Raw genomic sequence first — 19,123 nt, 5'->3', positions numbered from 1 at the left:
AATCTTGATTCCAGCTTGTGTTTCTGCCAACCCAGCGTTTCTCATGATGTACTCTGCATATAAGTTAAATAAGCAGGGTGACAATATACAGCCTTGACATACTCCTTTTCCTATTTGGAACCAGTCTGTTGTTCCATGTCCAGTTCTAACTGTTGCTTCCTTACTCTTAAAAGTCAACCAGGCCTTATCTTACATAAATGGAGCCATTTACTAGCCTAGAGAACTGACTCTCTAGATAAACCTCACGTAGTCTTTAGAGACATGAACAATGACTCACTCTTAAGTAAGAGTGTGTTCGGACTGAGGACAGAAAAACTCCACTGCATAAGCTGGAGCCCTTGACCTAAAAGAGCCCATATTTCCATGAGCAAATAAAGAGTGACATCAAGATGCAATCCAGTAAGTGCTATTCCACAAATATGACAAACTGGGTCAAAACGATCAAAGTGGGGGTTGCATAATCACAACCATTCTTAGAACAATGTAAAAAGCTTTTGAATGAGCCAAATGAAATGATGAAATTCTGCACTGGTTTCTAGTTATAAAAAGAACCTTCTATGGCACCGCATCTCAGCTAGAAAGCACAGAAATCCTCCTCTCCGTTACCTTCTGACTTCTGCTTCTAAAGGGCCATATGAGTCCCAGTTCTCCTGTTAGTAACCTAATTATGCTCTGTGTAATTCAGGGGGCATATGCTTCCTGTACAAAATCAGTGTTAGGTCTCCTTTATATGGCAGAAACCAACACAGACCAGGTTGTAATATCAGCTTTTATCTGCTGCCAAGAAACTTTTAAATTGCTTTAATAAAATTCAGAGAAAATGATGATTAAAAAAGAAAAGAATTGACTATCTACTGGTAGGACATCAAAGGAGACTTCTTGACATCCCAAAATCACACAAGGTAAGCCAACCCTAGATCCATAGGGAAAGGGGCTTTCTCCAAAGGCACCTGCCAGGAGCCAGCGTGAGGAATCCCACCCGTGACAAGGTCATGCGGCAGAGCTCTGATGGTAAGACTAATCAGACCTCAGGTTTCCCCCCTGGAATTTCCTGAGCATCCACCCTCCAAAAAATAAGAATCTGCCTGTTCTTCCACTCTTCTAATATTCTCTGGAAAAAGTCAAATCAGGGCTTTAGTCTTCTGCATTTGAAAGAGATGTTTCAGTTAAAACCCCTCTGATAGCTCTCTAGCTTGCCTAACAGGTTCCCCGGGACCTCTTTACAGCTTGTGAATTGCTTACAGCCCCCCAACCACGAGAGGCACAAGGCTTAAAGCATCTTAAAGATACAGAGCCTTTTCTAAAGAGTTAAAAATCATATTGGTAGAGGGTTTTCACTGTTGACTCAATGACTGCTGCCAGGCCTCCATATTCTTTATCTTTTAGGCGCCTGGGAGGATGTTAATCAATGTAAACGGGATATGGAAAAAGATATATGGTAGTTTTGATGTTAGCAACACTAGACTTTTGAGTTAATTACTTTTCTCTTTGTTATATATCACTGCACTCCTCTTGTGTCCTTGCTATGTAAGAATGTAACTTTATTTAGTGCTTTCTGAGAGGGGCACCAGACTTTGGGAAGATCAACACAAATAAGTCTTCTGGTTGACAAACCCTTATCAGAAAAAAAGGCTGTAAAATATTAATTGGCCCTTTTGGCCGGAAGATGATGTAAATTACCTAAGACTTGTGTATACAACTAGGTATGCAGAGAGAAAAGCCTGGTTTTGATAAGAGTCTGGGCTGCTAATGCTGCATAACTTTGTGTTACCCATTGATCTCCATGTTTTATCAAAAGTATAAAAGGCCTTCTGAACAATAGAGGATGGGGCCAGTCGCTGGACTGGTTTCCCCCATGTCTCCTCTCTAATTTCTGGCTGAATTTCCATCTGGGGCGTGGAGGCTCACCATGTCTACTTACTTGTCCCGGCTTTTAAGATCCAGGCGAGGGGGAGCCCAAGGCGGGGCACCCCCCAATATTCAAGAGGACGCTGGTGGCCTAACGTAGATGGTGCAAGCTCCTTGTCTGGAACTTTATTGGCTTCCCATGTAAACCAAGTTGTTCAGCCTTCTTTCTCCACTTAATTTTCCTACTACACTATTTCTTCCTAATCGAATCTTATATTTCTATATTAATAAAGAAATAAGTTCTCCTCGCCAACGCCATCCCTGCTTCGAATTCCCTGGATCCACCGGGGCTGGCCCCCCGCAGGCACCCTCTCCACTGAAATGATCTATTTGCTAAACAAGTCCTCTAATATATTACTCCAGGAAAGAACTGGCAGGGTTCCCCATGGAATTATGATTTTTGAGAAATTCTTTTGTTAAATGTTTTAGAAATCTCACCTCTCCTGCCCCATCCCACTTTGAACAATCTTCTATAGCTGGGATCTGAAGGCAAACTTTTAATAAAAAGATATAAGAATACAGAAGAAAATGGGTTTGCTTATAAGTGGTTTGGTGTATTTCCAGCTTTGCAGTTTTATTTAAGATGGTGAAGAGCAAGCAACTACTATATTAAGAAAAAAAGGAAAATCCAGAGAAAAAATATATTTTAAAATATATATAAATATAAAATATTTTTAAAGATAAAAAGATATTTTTATCTAACACGCATATTTAAGGACACTTTTTCTCTCCTCCTCCCACCCTCATTTTCTATTAGTCATATTTCCTAATATGACATTAACTACTATCATTGTGGCTCAGACTGTAAAGAGTCTGCCTATAATGCTGGAGACCCAGGATCCATCCCTGGGTCGGGAAAATCCCCTGGAGAAGGAAATGGCAACCCACTCCAGTATTCTTGCCTGGAGAATCCCATGGACAGAGAGGAGCCTGGCAGGCTACAGTCCATGAGATCACATAGAGTTGGTCACGACTGAACGACTCTTAACGACATTAGGGTCTCAAAGGGAGAAGTACAAACCCTACACTACTCCCATCTGGTCATGCCGCACCCTAAAATCATAGGTATACAAGTTTTTTCATCATTAACTCTATTGCCTCACTATACTTAATAGTTCGAATCCTGAAAAACCATATGGAAATGAAATCTGGTTATTTATGTCAGGCTGTAAATGCACCAAGACACCTTGATATTTTAAATGATCCATTTTAAAACAAAAGTATTTGATATAGAATAATTGTACTTTAACCTCTCTTAACCACCCCCCCTCAAAACACTGTGCTCTACGTAACATATATACACACTGATATTTTCCTTTCTATGAATCCAGAATTTCATTTATTTACAGTTTAAATTAGGGAATATCATCACAAATAATCATCTTCCTTGATCATCTACTTTCTTCATTTGTTCACTCAGTCTTTTGACAAACACTTCTTGAATCAAGAAGTGTACCCCCAAGTATATGTCACTGCTACCAAGTGTCAGGAGTTAAAGATAGCAAAAGTACGAATAAATACAACCTTGCCCTGAGGAAGATCATGGCTCAGTGTGGAATCAAGTGTAAGAATGACTGTAAAATAACAAGTGAAAGAGGCTGCACCATCACTGAAAACAAGTATGAACTCAGTCCAGGAGCACTGAGAAATTTTTCAGTTTAAAAAAAAAAAAATACACAATTGACCCTTTACCCATTTTGCTGACCCTCCAACCCCCTGCCTCTTTGGTAACCACCAATTTGTTCTCTGCATTTATGATTTTTTTTTCTTTTGTTTGTTTGAGGTTTTTTCAGATTCCATATATGAGTGAATCATATAGTATTTGTCTTTCTTCTTCCTTGTTTCACTTAGAATAGTACTTTCCAGGTCCATCCATGTTGTCACAAATGCCAAGATTTCATCCTTTTTATAGCTAAGTATGCAATATTCCACTGTATATATGTAACACACCATCTTTATCCATTCATTCATTGATAGATATGGATTATTCTCGTATCTTGACTATTGTAAATAGTACTGCAACAAACACGGGGGTAAGTATATGTTTTTAGTTAGTGGCTGCAACCAGTTTATAGTCCCATCATCAGTTTAAGAGGGGTCTTTTCTTTTTTTCCACATCCTTGCCAACATTTGTTACTTCTTATCTTTTAAGAATAGCCTTTCTAATAGGTGTGAGGTGATATTTCATTGTGGTTTTGATATCCATCTCTCTAATAATTACTGATATTGAATATATTTTCATGTATTTGTTTCCCATCTGTATGACTTCTTTGGAAAATGTCTATTCAGATCCTCTGCCTACTTTTAATCAGGTTGTCTGTTTCTTTTGTTGTTGAGTTGTATGAGTTCTTTACATATTTTGCATCTTAAGCCCTTACCAGATATTTTATTTGTAAATACCCTCTCCCATTCAGTAGATTATCTTTTCATTTGATGATGGGTTCCTTCACTGTGAAGAAGCTTTTTTGTTTGATACAGCCCGTATGATTACTTTTGCTTTTGTATCTCTTGCCTTTGAAATCAGATCCACAAAAGGAGTTTTACTGTATATGTCTTCTCCTAGGAGTTTTGTGATTTCAGGTCTTATATTCAACTCTTTAACCCATTTTGAGGTAATTTTTGTGTGTGATGTAAGACAGGTGTCTAGCCTCATTCTTTGTGTGTGGTTGTCCAGTTCTCTTAACATCCTTTATTGAAGAGACTCTCGTTTCTCCTTGGATCCCCTGTCATAAATTAACTGTCCATATATGTGTCTATAACAATTCAGTTCAGTTCCGTTGCTCAGTCATATCCGACTCTTTGTGACCCCAGGGACTGCAGCACATTAGGCTTCCCTGTCTATCACCAACTCCTGGAGCTCGCTCAAACTCATGTCCATTGAGTCAGTGATGCCATCCAACCATCTCATCCTCGGTCATTCCCTTCTCCTCCTGCCTTCAATCTTTCCCAAAATCAGGGTCTTTTCAAATGAGTCAGTTCTTCGTATCAGGTGGCCAAAGTATCAGAGTTTCAGCTTCAGCATCAGTCCTCCCAATGAATATTCAGGACTGATTTCCTTTAGGATGGATTGGTTGGATCTCCTTGCAGTCCAAGGGATGCTCAAGAGTCTTCTCCAACACCACAGTTCAAAAGCATCCATTCTTCAGCATCTAAAATATTGGCCTGTAATTTTCTTTTCTGTGTTGTCCTTGTTTGGTTTTGGTATCAAGGTTATGCTGGCCTCATAAAATGAGTTTGGAAGCATTCTCTACTCTTAAATTCTTTGGAAGAATTTTAGATGTATAGGTATTAAGTCTTCTTTGAATGCTTGGTAGAATTCATCAGTGAAGAGATCTGGTCCTAGACTTTTGTTTACTGGAAGATTTTTGATCATTGATTTCTATGTCATTACTAGTAACCAGTTTATTCCAATTTCTTTTTCATCATGGTGCAGTTTTGGTAGATTTTATATTTCTAGAAATTTATTCTTTTCTTCCAAGTTGTTCAATTTGTTGGCTTATAACTGTTTATACTAGTCTCCTGCGATCCTTTGTATACCTATGGTATCGGTTATAACTTCTCATTTCTAATTTTATTTGAATAGTCACTCTGTTTTTATTGCTTTGTCTAGCTAAAGGCTTGCCAATTTTGTTTATCATCTCAAAGAATCAACTTTTATTAATAGTTTTATTGGTCTTTTCTGCTGTCTTTTTAGTCTCTATTTCATTTACTTCTGCTATGATCTTTATTATTTCCTTCCTTCTACTAACTTAAGGCTTCATCTGTTCTTTTTCTAGATCTTTTATTAATAGATAAAAGTTAGATTGTTTATTTGAGATCTTTTCTTGTCTTCTGAGATAGGTCTATATCACTATGAACTTCCCTCTTAGAACCTCTTTTGCTGTATCCCATAGATTTTGGTATGTCATATTTCTCTTTTCACTATTCTCTAGGTATTTTTTAATTTCTCCTTTGATTTCTTGAATGAGCTTTTGGTAATTCAAGAACATATTGTTTAATCTCCACATTTTTTTCAGCTTTCTTCTTGTAATTAATTTTTAATTTTATACCATAGTGATCAGAAGAGATGCTTGATATGACTTCAATTTTCTTAAATTTATTGAAACTTTTTTTGTGACCTAATGTGATCTCTCGGAGGAGGCAATGGCACCCCACTCCAGTACTCTTGACTGGAAAATCCCATGGATGGAGAAGCCTGATAGGCTGCAGTCCATGGGGTCGCTGAGGTCGGACACGACTGAACGACTTCACTTTCACTTTTCACTTTCATGCATTGGAGAAGGAAATGGCAACCCACTCCAGTGTTCTTGCCTGGAGAATCCCAGCAATGGGGGAGCCTGGTGGGCTGCCATCCAGGGGGTCGCACAGAGTCAGACATGACTGATGTGACTTAGCAGCAGTAGTAATGTGATCTCTTGGAGAACGGTCCATATGCAATTGAGAAGAATATGTATTCTGCTAGAACATGCTGTCTAACAGCAGCAGAATACACGTTAATCAGTTCTTGTATTTCTTCCTCTGTTCCTCATTTTCATATATTTAGTCTATCTGATTAATGTGCTACTTAAGGCAAAATCTTCCCTACTGATTTTTTGTCATGATGATCACTATTCATTGATATAAATGGTGTGTTAAAGTCCCCCACTATTTTTGTACCGCTGTCAATTTCTTCCTATAAGTTCACTAGCTTTTATCTGTTTCGGTGTTCCTATATTAGGTTCATATATATGTATACGTGTTATATCTTCTTTCTGGATTGACTCATCATCATTATGCAATGCCCTCCTTTGACTTTTATTACAGTCTTTGTTTTAAGGTCTATCTTGTCTGATATAAATATATCTCTGGCAGTTTTTTCCCCCTTTCCCTTGTCATGGAATCTCTTTGTCCATTCCTTCACATTCAGTTGAGTGTGGCTTTCCTTCTGAAGTGAGTCTACCACGGGCAACATATAGATGGGTTTTATTTTCTTATTCATTTAGCTACTTTATGTCTTAATTGGAGAATTTACTGCATTTACATTTAAAGTAATTATTGACAGACTTGTGCTTACTGCCATTTTGTTAATCTTTTCTGGCCATTTTTGTATTTCTTCTCTGTTCCTTTCTTCTTCTCTTTCTTTCTTCCCTTGGGGTTTGAGCGCTCTTCCTAATATAATGTTTAGTTTGCATTCTCATTTTTTGTGTGTTTTTACTATACATTTTTGATTTATGGTCACTGTGGGGTTCACCTATAATATTTTATGTATATCATGGTCTGTTGTAAGTTGATAACTTAAATTTGAACATGTTCTGTAACTTTATACATTTTTACTTCCCCCACCAGATTTTGTATTTTTGACATCACCTTTTATATGTTTTCATTTAATACATCACTTAATTATTGTAGTTTCAGTTCACTTTAGTAATTTTGTCTCTTAACCTTCATACTTCCCTTATAAGTGATTAATCCATTACATTTACTATATAATTACCTTTTCTGGTAAGATTTTTTTACTTTAGTATGTCTTTTATTATTTATTAGTACTGTTTCTTTTTCGTTTGGGAAAGGAGTATGTCAAAGCTGTATACTGTCACCCTGTTTATTTAACTTATATGCAGAGAACATCATGAGAAATGCCAGGCTGGATAAAAGCACAAGCTGAAATCAAGATTGCCAGGAGAAATATCAATAAACTCAGATGTGCAGATGACAGCACCCTTATGGCAGAAAGCAAAGAGGAACTAAAGAGCCTCTTGATGAAAGTAAAAGAGGAGAGTGGAAAATCTGGCTTAAAACTCAACATTCAAAAAACTAAGATCATGCATCTTGTCCCATCACTAATGGGACATCTTCATGGCTAATAGATGGGGAAACAATGAAAATAGTGACAGACTTTATTTTCTTGGGCTACAAAATCACTGAGGACCATGACTGTAGCCATGAACTTAAAAGACGCTTGCTCCCTGGGAGGAAAACTATGGCAAATCTAGACAGCATATTAAAAAGAAGAGACATTACTTTGCCAACAAAGGCCCATCTAATCAAAGCTTTAGGTTTTTCAGTAAGCATGTTTGGTTGTGAGAGTTGTATCATAAAGAAGGCTGAACACCAGAGAACTGATGCTTTTGAACTGTGATATTGGAGAAGACTCTTGAGAAACCCTTGGACAGCAAGGACATCCAACAAGTCAATCCTGAAGGAAATCAATCCTGAATATTCACTGTAAGGACTGATGCTGAAGCTGAAACTCCAATACATTGGCCACCTGATGCAAGGAGCCAACTCATTAGGAAAGTCCTTGATACTAGGAAAGATTGAAGGCAGGAGGAGAAGGGGACAGCAGAGCACGAGATGGTTGGATGGCATCACCAACTCAATGGACATGAGTTTGAGCAAGCTCCAGGAGATGGTGAAGGACAGGGAGGCCTGGCATGCTGCAGTCCTTTTGCTGCTTTTAAGATTCTCTCATTATCTTTATTTCTTTTCATTTTCATTATAATATGTCTTAGTCTGTCTCTGTGGGTTCAAGTTATTTGGAACTCTCTGGGGTCCCTAGACCTGGATGTCTATTTCCTTCCCAAGATTATGGTGTGGGGCTAGACCACTTTTTTATTCAAATGTTTTATGGCCCTCTCTCTTCTTTGCTATTCTGGACCACTATAAGGTAAATGCTAGTCTGCTTGATGTTGTCCCAAAGGTTCCTTAGAGTACCTTTACTTTTTTAAATTATTTTTTTCTTTTCTGCTCTAAGTTCCATTACTCTTCCAGTTCAGTGATCTATTCTTCCATTTTTCCGGTCTGCTGTTGAACCCCTCTGTTGTATTTTTCAGTTCAGTAATTGTATTCTTCCACTCTGTAACTTCTATTTGCTATTTTCTTATGTTTTCTGTCTCTTTGTTGAAATTCTCACTGTGATCCATCCATTCTTCCATTCCAAGTTCGGTGAACATCCGTATGACCAATATTTTGAATCCTTTATCAGCTAAATTGCTGATCTCCATGTTATAAAGATTTTTTTTCCTGAAGTTTTGCCTTGTTCTTTCATTCAAGACTTATTCCTGTATTTCCTCCTTTTGCCTGACTCTCTGTACTTGTTTCTATGTATTAGGCAAATCAGCTACTTCAGCCAATCTTGAAGGAGTGGCCTTGGGTTAAAGTCCCATGGTGCTCAGAAGTACAACCTACCCTAGCCACCAGAGCTGGGTGCTCAAGGGGCATCCCCGGTGTGGTCTGGGCATGCCTACTTCCTGTGGCATGGGTGTGGGCGTGGAGGGTGCTCTCACCTAGCTCAGCTGTGACATAGCTGTGGCATTGGCATGCTTGGGGGTACTCAGCAGGCGCACTTCCCAGCACTAGCACATTGGAAAGAGAGTTACAAAGTGGCTCCTATCAGAACTTGCATTAGTAGGTAGAATGATATCACAAATGATACCCACCTGTGTCTCTGTCCCAGAGAGAGTCACGACAGGTCCCTGTCTGTACAGCTGATGCTTTAGGATTAGTAAGTGAGGCTCCTTCATGTATGGTTCAGACACTTTTCAAACTGGTTTTCTTACTCTGGATCCCAGGGTGACTGAATCTGTGCATGACCCCTTTAAGAATGGATTCTTCTTTCCCTACAAAACTGTGGTCTTCCTAATTCCCATTGTTTTTCAATCCCATTTGAAGACTTCTTCTCCCTTATTGCAGGACATGAGATTTTGGGGTTCCTAATGTGGAACATGAACCCCTCACTCCTTAGGGAAAATTTGTTTTTTTTTTTTTTAGATACCTCTCCATTTTGGATCACTGCTCCTAGAGCGAGGTGTGTGTGTGTGTGTGTGTGTGTGTGTGTGTGTGTGTGTGTGTGTGACTGTGTCTCTGCTTCTCCTATCCATCTCAATGCTTCCCTTTTACCCCTTGTTGCAGAGGCTCTGTTCACCCAATCTGCAGGTCTATTTCAGAGGAAACTACTCCATGCGTAGTTGCAGATTCAGTGTGTCTGACAGAGGAGGTGAGCTCAAGATCTTCCTACACTGCTATCTTGAGCCAGGAACTCTTAAGGAGATGAAATCTTTAAGGATGAATAGATGCCTACTAAGAGAACAAACAAGTACAGTACATTTGGGGCAGAAGAAACAATAGATATCATGACAGAAAGGTCAAATAATATTTCAGGAACTAAACTTGCTAGTTTAGTTCTGGAACTCTTTTGCTTGGTGAATATATATATATATTGCTATTTATTTATTTGGCTGCTCTACGTCTTGGTTGTAGCATGCAGGATCTTTGATCTTCATCGCAGCATGCAGGATCTTTAGTTACAGCGTGCAAGCTCTTAGTTGTGGCATATGACCAGTTCCCTGGTCAGGATTGAGCCTATGCCCCTGCATTTCAAGCACAAGAGTCTTAGCCACTGGAACACCAGAGAAGTTCCTCACTTGGTAAATACTTGTTTCTGACTTTTCTACCATGAGCCCTGAACTGACCTCAGCACATAAATAGCACAGAGCAAGACCAGGTCCCTGCCCTGGGTAGCTTACATGCTTTTGGGGATGTGTGTATGTGAAAGTCACTCAGTCATGTCTGACTCTTTGAGACCCCATGGACTATACAGTCCACATAATTCTCCAGGCTGGAATACTGGAGTGGATATCCTTTCCCTTCCCCATGGGATCTTCCCAACCCAGGGATCAAACCCAGGTCTCCTGCATTGCAGGTGGATTCTTTACCAGCTGAGCCACCAGGGAAGCCCAAGGATACTGGAGTGGGTAGCCTATCCCTTCTCCAGGGGATCTTCCCAACCCAGGAATCAAACCAGGGTCTCCTGCATTGCAGGTGGATTCTTTACCAACTGAGCTTGTGGGGAGACAAATACTAAATATGTTTACAAGAATAAACAAGATAATTTCAGCTGGAACTGTCATTTTCAAAATTATAAAAGATGGCAAAGTATGCTAGAGGAAGGGAGGGGTTGTTTTAGAGGCTGGTTGAGACTGAGGAGTGAGAAAAGTCTTATCTGAAAGGGTAAATTTTGACTCAGACAAGGTGAGAGTGAAGAGATAAGACTGATGAGCGGTACATTAGAAAAGGACTGGATGAGGGAGTAGAAGTTTCAGTAACTGAGTAGATGGTGATACTTTCTAAAATGCAATTAGGACCATAGAGGAGGATATGAGTAGGGGATCTTGAAAATCTTAGAGTCTGGACTTTAATTCTGGCTGTTAAGCAAATGAGTGACATGGAGAAGGAAAAAGCAACCCACCCCAGTACTCTTGTCTGGAAAATTCCATGGATGGAGGAGCCTCATAAGCTACAGTCCATGGGGTCACAAAGAGTCATACAGGACTGAGTGACTTCACTTTCTTTCTTTCTAAACCCACTCCAGTGTTCTTGCCTGGAGAATCCCATGGACAGAGGGGCCTGGTGGGCTGCGGTCTCTGGGGTTGCAAAGAGTCAGACACTACTAAGCAGCTAACACACACACACACACAAGCAAATGAGTGACGAGGTTATGGACAAGAACAATTTTTTTAGGTGTGTTTTCAGAAAGATGGTTCGGGCATTTCTTGAAAGATAGATCGAATGGATTTGATAAATATGCATAAATATGCACAACTGTAACAGAAGTTTCAGAAGACAGTACTTACATATGTAATTGTGGTATGTTCTGTTTTCTGCTTTATCCTATTACATTTTTTAGTGATGATGATCAACTCAATAAACTGATTTCAGGACCATCTAATGGGTTGCACCCCATGGTTTGAAAAACACTGGATTAAGATATAGTAAGCACTAGAAATGCCATGAGGTATCTTTCCTCTTATTTTCTGGTATGGGGCACAATAGTTGAGATGCCCAATAAGACTCTTGAGTAGCAGGACAAGTTCCTAGTTTTTTACATGAATGTCTTTTTAAAAAGTATCCATTTGGAGGGGGCGGTCCTAAGATGGCAGAGGAATAGGACGGGAGACCACTTTCTCCCCCACAAATTCATCAAAAGAATATTTAAACGCTGAGTAAATTCCACAAAACAACTTCTGAACGCTGGCGGAGGATATCAGGCACCCAGAAAAGCAGCCCATTGTCTTCGAAAGGAGGAAGGAAAAAATATAAAAGACAAAAAAAGAGACAAAAGAGGTAGGGACAGAGCTCCATCCTGGGAAGGGAGTCTTAAAAAGAGAGAAGTTTCCAAACACCAGGAAACACTCTCACTGCCGAGTCTGTAGCAAGCATTGGAAGCACAGAGGGCAACATAACAGGGAGGAAAAATAAGTAAATAATTAAAACCCACAGATTATGAGTCCAATGGTAACTCCCCCAGCAGAGAAGCAGCACCAGCAAGCGGGGGCTGGGCAGGCAAGCACGGGCTGCATTGCTTAGAATAAGGATCAGGCCTGATAGCCCCAAGGACGATCTAACCGAACTAACTTGGGCTAGCAAACCAGACCTTGGGATAGCTGCCACGCGAAAAGCCCTAAGACACCACCAGACGGGCACACAGAACAAAGGACTGCAGAGATACCTGGCTGCAGACCATCCCCCTCCAGTGACAGGCAGCCAGAGCTGGAAGGGGGCAATTGCAGCCCCAGAGAGACATTATCTACCAAACTGCAAGCAGGCTTCTTTGCTAACTAAGACTTCCTGGGGTTCTGGACAGTCAACATCTGCCTGAGAAGGTGCGCCAGTTGTACATCCAGAAAACCGAGCAGTAGGGACGGGGAAGGCGATAAGTTGCAGTGACCGTGCTCACCAAAAACCTCATCACCTGAGCTGCTCGGACCTGGGAAGGGCACAAAACGCAGGCCCCACCGAGTCTGTGCCTCTGAGGACTACCCGAGTGCCTGAACCTGAGCGGCTTAGACGTGGGAGGTGCATGTAGCCCAGGGCCAGTCTTGGATGGTTCCCGGGGGAGCAACCTAGAGCCTGAGCAGTGTGGGCAGGGAGGGTGCACATGCCGTGAGCAGGGGCAGGCCCAGAGTGGCTGAAGCACTGCGAGCACACACCAGTATTATTTGTTTGCAGTGTCCCTCCCTTCCCACAGTGCGACTGAACAAGTGAGCCTAAAAAAAGTGTCCACCACCACCCCCTTTGTGTCAGAGCAGAAATCAGACACTGAAAAGACCAGCAAACAGAAGAAGCTAACACAGAGGGAACCACCTTGGAAGTGACAAGCGCAATAGATTAAAACCCTGTCATTAGTACCGACTACATAGGAAGGGGCCTATAAATCTTGAGAAATATAAGCCGGACCAAGGAACTATCCAAAAATGAACTGACCCCACAATACCCACAACAACACCAGAGAAAGTCCTAGATATACTTTTACTATTTTTACGATCATTCTTTTTCTTTTAAGTCCTCTATTACTCTTTTAATCTTCACTTTTCTAACCTACTATTACTTTGCAAAAAAAAAAAAAAAAAGACCATATTTTTTAAAAGCAAACTTCATATATATATATATTTTTTATAATTTTTGTGATTTTGTGTTCTTTTTTTCTTCTTTTCTTTAATATTGTAGTTTTGAAATTTCCAAACTCTACTCCTGATTTTTAATCTTTGCTTTTTGGCATTTGTTATCAATTTTGTACCTTTAAGAACCCAATCTTCAGTACCCATTTTTACTTGGGAGCTAGATTACTGGCTTGACTGCTCTCTCCCCCTTGAGACTCTCCAGGTCTCCTGTGTCTCCTCTCTACCCCCTCTCTTCTCTACCCAACTCTGTGAACCTGTGTGTGTTCCAGACAGTGGAGAACACTTAGGGAACCGATTACTGGCTGGATCTGTCGCTCTCCTTTTGATTTCCCCTTTTATCCTCCTGGCCACCTCTGTCTCCTTCCTCCCTCTTCTCTTCTCTGTATAACTCCATGAACATCTCTGAGCGGTCCAGTTGCGGAGTGCACATAAGAAAGTGATTATTGGCTAGCTTGCTCTCTCCTCTTTTGATTCCACCTCATCTCACTCAGGTCACCTCTAACTCCCTCCTCCCTCTTCTCTTCTCCATATAACTCTGTGAACCTCTCTGGGTGTCCCTCACTATGGAGAAACTTTTCATCTTTAACCTACATGTTTTATCAATGGTACTGTATAGAAGGAGAAGTCTTGAGACTACTGTAAAAATAAGACTGAAAACCAGAAGCAGGAGGCTTAAGTCCAAACCCTGAGAACACTAGAAAACTCCTGACTCCAGGGAACATTAATTGACAGGAGCTCATTAAACACCTCCATACCTACACTGAAACCGAGCACCACCCAAGGGCCAACAAATTCCAGAGCAAGACATACCACACAAATTCTCCAGCCACACAGGAACACAGCCCTGAGCTCCAATATACAGGCTTCCCAAAGTTACTCCAAAACCACTGACATCTCATAACTCATTACTGGATAATTCATTGCACTCCAGAGAGAAGAAATCCAGCTCCACCCACCAGAACACCGACACAAGCTTCCCTAACCAAGAAACCTTGACAAGCTACCTGTACAACCCCACCCACAGTGAGGAAACTCCACAATAAAAAGAACTCCACAAACTGCCAGAATACAGAAAGAACACCCCAAACTCAGCAATATAAACACAATGAAGAGACAGAGGAATACCCAGCAGGTAAAGGAACAGGATAAATGCCGACCAAACCAAACAAAAGAGGAAGAGATAGGGAATCTACCTGATAAAGAATTCCAAATAATGATAGTGAAAATGATCCAAAATCTTGAAAACAAAATGGAATCACAGATAAATAGCCTGGAGACAAGCACTGAGAAGATGCAAGAAAGGTTTAACAAGGACCTAGAAGAAATAAAAAAGAGTCAATATATAATGAATAATGCAATAAATGAGATAAGAAACACTCTGGAGGCAACAAATAGTAGAATAACAGAGGCAGAAGATAGGATTAGTGAATTAGATGATAGAATGTTAGAAATAAATGAATCAGAGAGGAAACAAGAAAAACGAATTAAAAGAAATGAGGACAATCTCAGAGACCTCCAGAACAATATTAAATGCTCCAACATTCGAATCATAGGAGTCCCAGAAGAAGAAGACAGAAAGAAAGACCATGAGAAAATCCTTGAGGAGATAATAGTTGAAAACTTCCCTAAAATGGGGAAGGAAATAATCACCCAAGTCCAAGAAACACAGAGAGTCGCAAACAGGATAAACCCAAGACAAAACATCCCAAGACACATATTAATCAAATTAACAAAGATCAAACACAAAAAACAAATATTAAAAGCAGCAAGGGAAAAACAACAAATAACACACAAGGGGATTCCCATAAGGATAACAGCTGATCTTTCAATAGAAACTCTTCAGGCCAGGAGGGAATGGCAGGACATACTTAAAGTGATCAAAGAAAATAACCTACAGCCCAGATTACTGTACCCAGCAAGGATCTCATTCAAATATGAAGGACAAATCAAAAGCTTTACAGACAAGCAAAAGCTGAGAGGATTCAGAACCACCAAACCAGCTCTCCAGCAAATGCAAAAGGATCTTCTCTAGACAGGAAACAAAAAAGGGTGTATAAACTCTAACCCAAAACAAAAGGGTAAATGACAGTGGGATCATAATTACCTTAAACGTTAATGGGTTGAATGCCCCAACCAAAAGACAAAGACTGGCTGAATGGATACAAAACAAGACCCCTATATATGTTGTCTACAAGAGACCCACATCAAAACAGGGGACACACACAGACTGAAAGTGAAGGTCTGAAAAAAGATATTCCATGCAAATAGAGACCAAAAGAAAGCAGGAGTAGCAATACTCATATCAGATAAAATAGACTTTAAAACAAAGGCTGTGAAAAGAGACAAAGAAGGACACTACATAATAATCAAAGGATCAATCCAAGAAGAAGATATAACAATTATAAATATATGCACCCAACATAGGAGCACTGTAATATGTATGACAAATGCTAACAAGTATGAAAGGGGAAATTAACAATAACACAATAATAGTGGGAGACTCTAATACCCCACTCACACCTATGGATAGATCAACTAAACAGAAAATTAACAAGAAAACACAAACTTTAAATGATACAATAAACCAGTTAGACCTAATTGATATCTATAGGACATTTCACCCCAAAACAATGAATTTCACCTCTTTCTCAAGCACACACGGAACCTTCACCAGGATAGATCACTTCCTGGGCCATAAATCTAGCCTTGGTAAATTCAAAAAAATTGAAATTATTCCAAGCATCTTTTCAGACCACAATGCAGTAAGACTAGATCTCAATTACAGGAGAAAAACTATTAAAAATTCCAACATATGGAGGCTGAACAACATGCTGCTGAATAACCAACAAATCACAAAAGAAATCAAAATATGCATAGAAATGAAGGGAAATGAAAACGCAAAAACCCCAAACCTGTGGGACACTGTAAAAGCAGTGCTAAGGGGAAAGTCCATAGCAATACAGGCATACCTCAAGAAACAAGAAAAAAGTCAAATAAATAACCTAACTCTACACCTAAAGCAACTAGAAAAGGAAGAAATGAAGAACCCCAGGGTTAGTAGAAGGAAAGATTTCTTAAAAATTAGGGCAGAAATAAATGCAAAAGAAACAAAAGAGACCATAGCAAAAATTAACAAAGCCAAAAGCTGGTTCTTTGAAAGGATAAATAAAATTGACAAACCATTAGCCAGACTCATCAAGAAACAAAGGGAGAAAAATCAAATCAATACAATTAGAAATGAAAATGGAGAGATCACAACAGACAACACAGAAATACAAAGGATCATAAGAGACTACTATCAGCAATTATATGCCAATAAAATGGACAATGTGGAAGAAATGGACAAATTCTTAGAAAAGTACAACTTTCCAAAACTGAACCAGGAAGAAATAGAAAATCTTAACAAACCCATCACAACCATGGGAATTGAAACTGTAATCAGAAATCTTCCAGCAAACAAAAGCCCAGGTCCAGATGGCTTCACAGCTGAATTCTACAAAAAATTTAGAGAAGAGCTAACACCTATCCTCCTCAAACTCTTCCAGAAAATGGCAGAGGAAGGTAAACTTCCAAACTCATTCTATGAGGCCACCATCACCCTAATACGAAAACCTGACAAAGATACTACAAAAAAAGAAAACTACAGGCCAGTATCATTGATGAACATAGATGCAAAAATCCTTAACAATATTCTAGCAATCAAAATCCAACAACACATTAAAAAGATCATACACCACGACCAAGTGGGCTTTATACCAGGGATACAAGGATTCTTCAATATCTGCAAATCAATGTAATTCACCACATTAACAAATTGAAAAATAAAAGCCATGTGATTATCTCAATAGATGCAGAGAACGCCTTTGACAAAATTCAACATCCATTCATGATAAAAACTCTCCCGAAAGCAGAAATAGAAGGAACATACCTCAACATAGTAAGAGCTATATATGACAAACCCACAACAAACATTGTCCTAAATGGTGAAAAATTGAAAGCATTTCCCCTAAAGTCAGGAACAAGACAAGAGTGCCCACTGTTCAAAGCTATTGAACATAGCTTTGGGAGTTTTGGCCACAGCAATCAGAGCAGAAAAAGAAATAAAAGGAATCCAAGTTGGAAAAGAAGAAGTAAAACTCCCACTTTGCAGATGACATGATCCTCTACATAGAAAACCCTAAAGACTCCACCAGAAAATTACTAAAGCTAATCAATGAATATAGTGAAGTTGCAGGATATAAAATCAACACACAGAAATCCCTTGTATTCCTATACACTAATAATGAGGAAATATAAAGAGAAATTAAGGAAACAATTCCATTCACCATTGCAATGAAAAGAATAAAATACTTAGGAATATACCTACCTAAAGAAACTAAAGACCTATACATAAAAAACTATAAAACACTGGTGAAAGAAATCAAAGAGGACACTAATAGATGGAGAAATATACCATGTTCATGGATCGGAAGAATCAATATAGTGAAAATGAGAATACTACCCAAAGCAATCTATAGATTCAATGAAATCCCTAACAAGCTACCAGTGGTATTTTCCACAGAGCTAGAACAAATAATTTCACAATCTGTATGGAAATACAAAAAACCTCGAATAGCCAAAGCAATCTTGAGAAAGAAGAATGGAACTGGAGAAATCAACCTGCCTGACTTCAGGCTCTACTACAAAGCCACAGTCATCAAGACAGTATAGTACTGGCACAAAGACAGAAATATAGATCAATGATACAAAATAGAAACCCCAGAGATAAATCCGCACACCTATGGACACCTTATCTTCAACAAAGGAGGCAAGAATATACAATGGATTAAAGACAATCTCTTTAACAAGTGATGCTGGGAAAACTGGTCAACCATTTGTAAAAGAATGAAACTAGAACACTTTGTAACACCATACACAAAAATAAACTCAAAATGAATTAAAGATCTAAACATAATACCAGAAACTATAAAACTCCTAGAGGAGAACATAGGCAAAACAATCTCTGACATAAATCACAGCAGGATCCTTATGACCCACCTCCCAGAATACTGGAAATAAAAGCAAAAATAAACAAATAGGACCTAATTAAAATTAAAATCTTCTGCACAGCAAAGAAAACTATAAGCAAGGTGAAAAGACTGCCTTCAGAATGGGAGAAAATAATAGCAAATGAAGCAACTGACAAACAGCTAATCTCAAAAATACACAAGCAATTCCTGCAGCTCAATTCCATAAAAATAAATGACCTAATCAAAAAATGGGCCAAAGAACTAGATAGACATTTCTCCAAAGAAGACATACAGATGGCTAACAAACACATGAAAAGATGCTCAACATCACTCATTATCAGAGAAATGCAAATCAAAACCACAATGAGGTACCATTTTATGCCAGTCAGAATGACTGCGATCCAAAAGTCTACAAACAATAAATGCTGGAGAGGGTGTGGAGCAAAGGGCACCCTCTTACACTGTTGGTGGGAATGCAAACTAGTACAGCCACTATGGAGAACAGTGTGGAGATTCCTTAAAAACTGAAAATAGAAAACTGCATTATGACCCAGCAATCCCACCACTGGGCACACACACCAAGGAAACCAGAATGGAAAGAGACACGTGTACCCCAATGTTCATCGCAGCACTGTTTATAATAGCCAGGACATGGAAGCAACCTAGATGTCCATCAGCAGATGAATGGATAAGAAAGCTGTGGTACATACACACAATGGAGTATTACTCGGCTGAGAGTAAAAAGAATACATTTGAACCAGTTCTAAT

Source organism: Ovis aries, chromosome 9 (genome assembly GCF_016772045.2).
Source record: "Ovis aries strain OAR_USU_Benz2616 breed Rambouillet chromosome 9, ARS-UI_Ramb_v3.0, whole genome shotgun sequence".
Classification (NCBI taxonomy): Eukaryota; Metazoa; Chordata; class Mammalia; order Artiodactyla; family Bovidae; genus Ovis; species Ovis aries.
Note: the sequence above shows the minus strand (reverse complement) of the source record.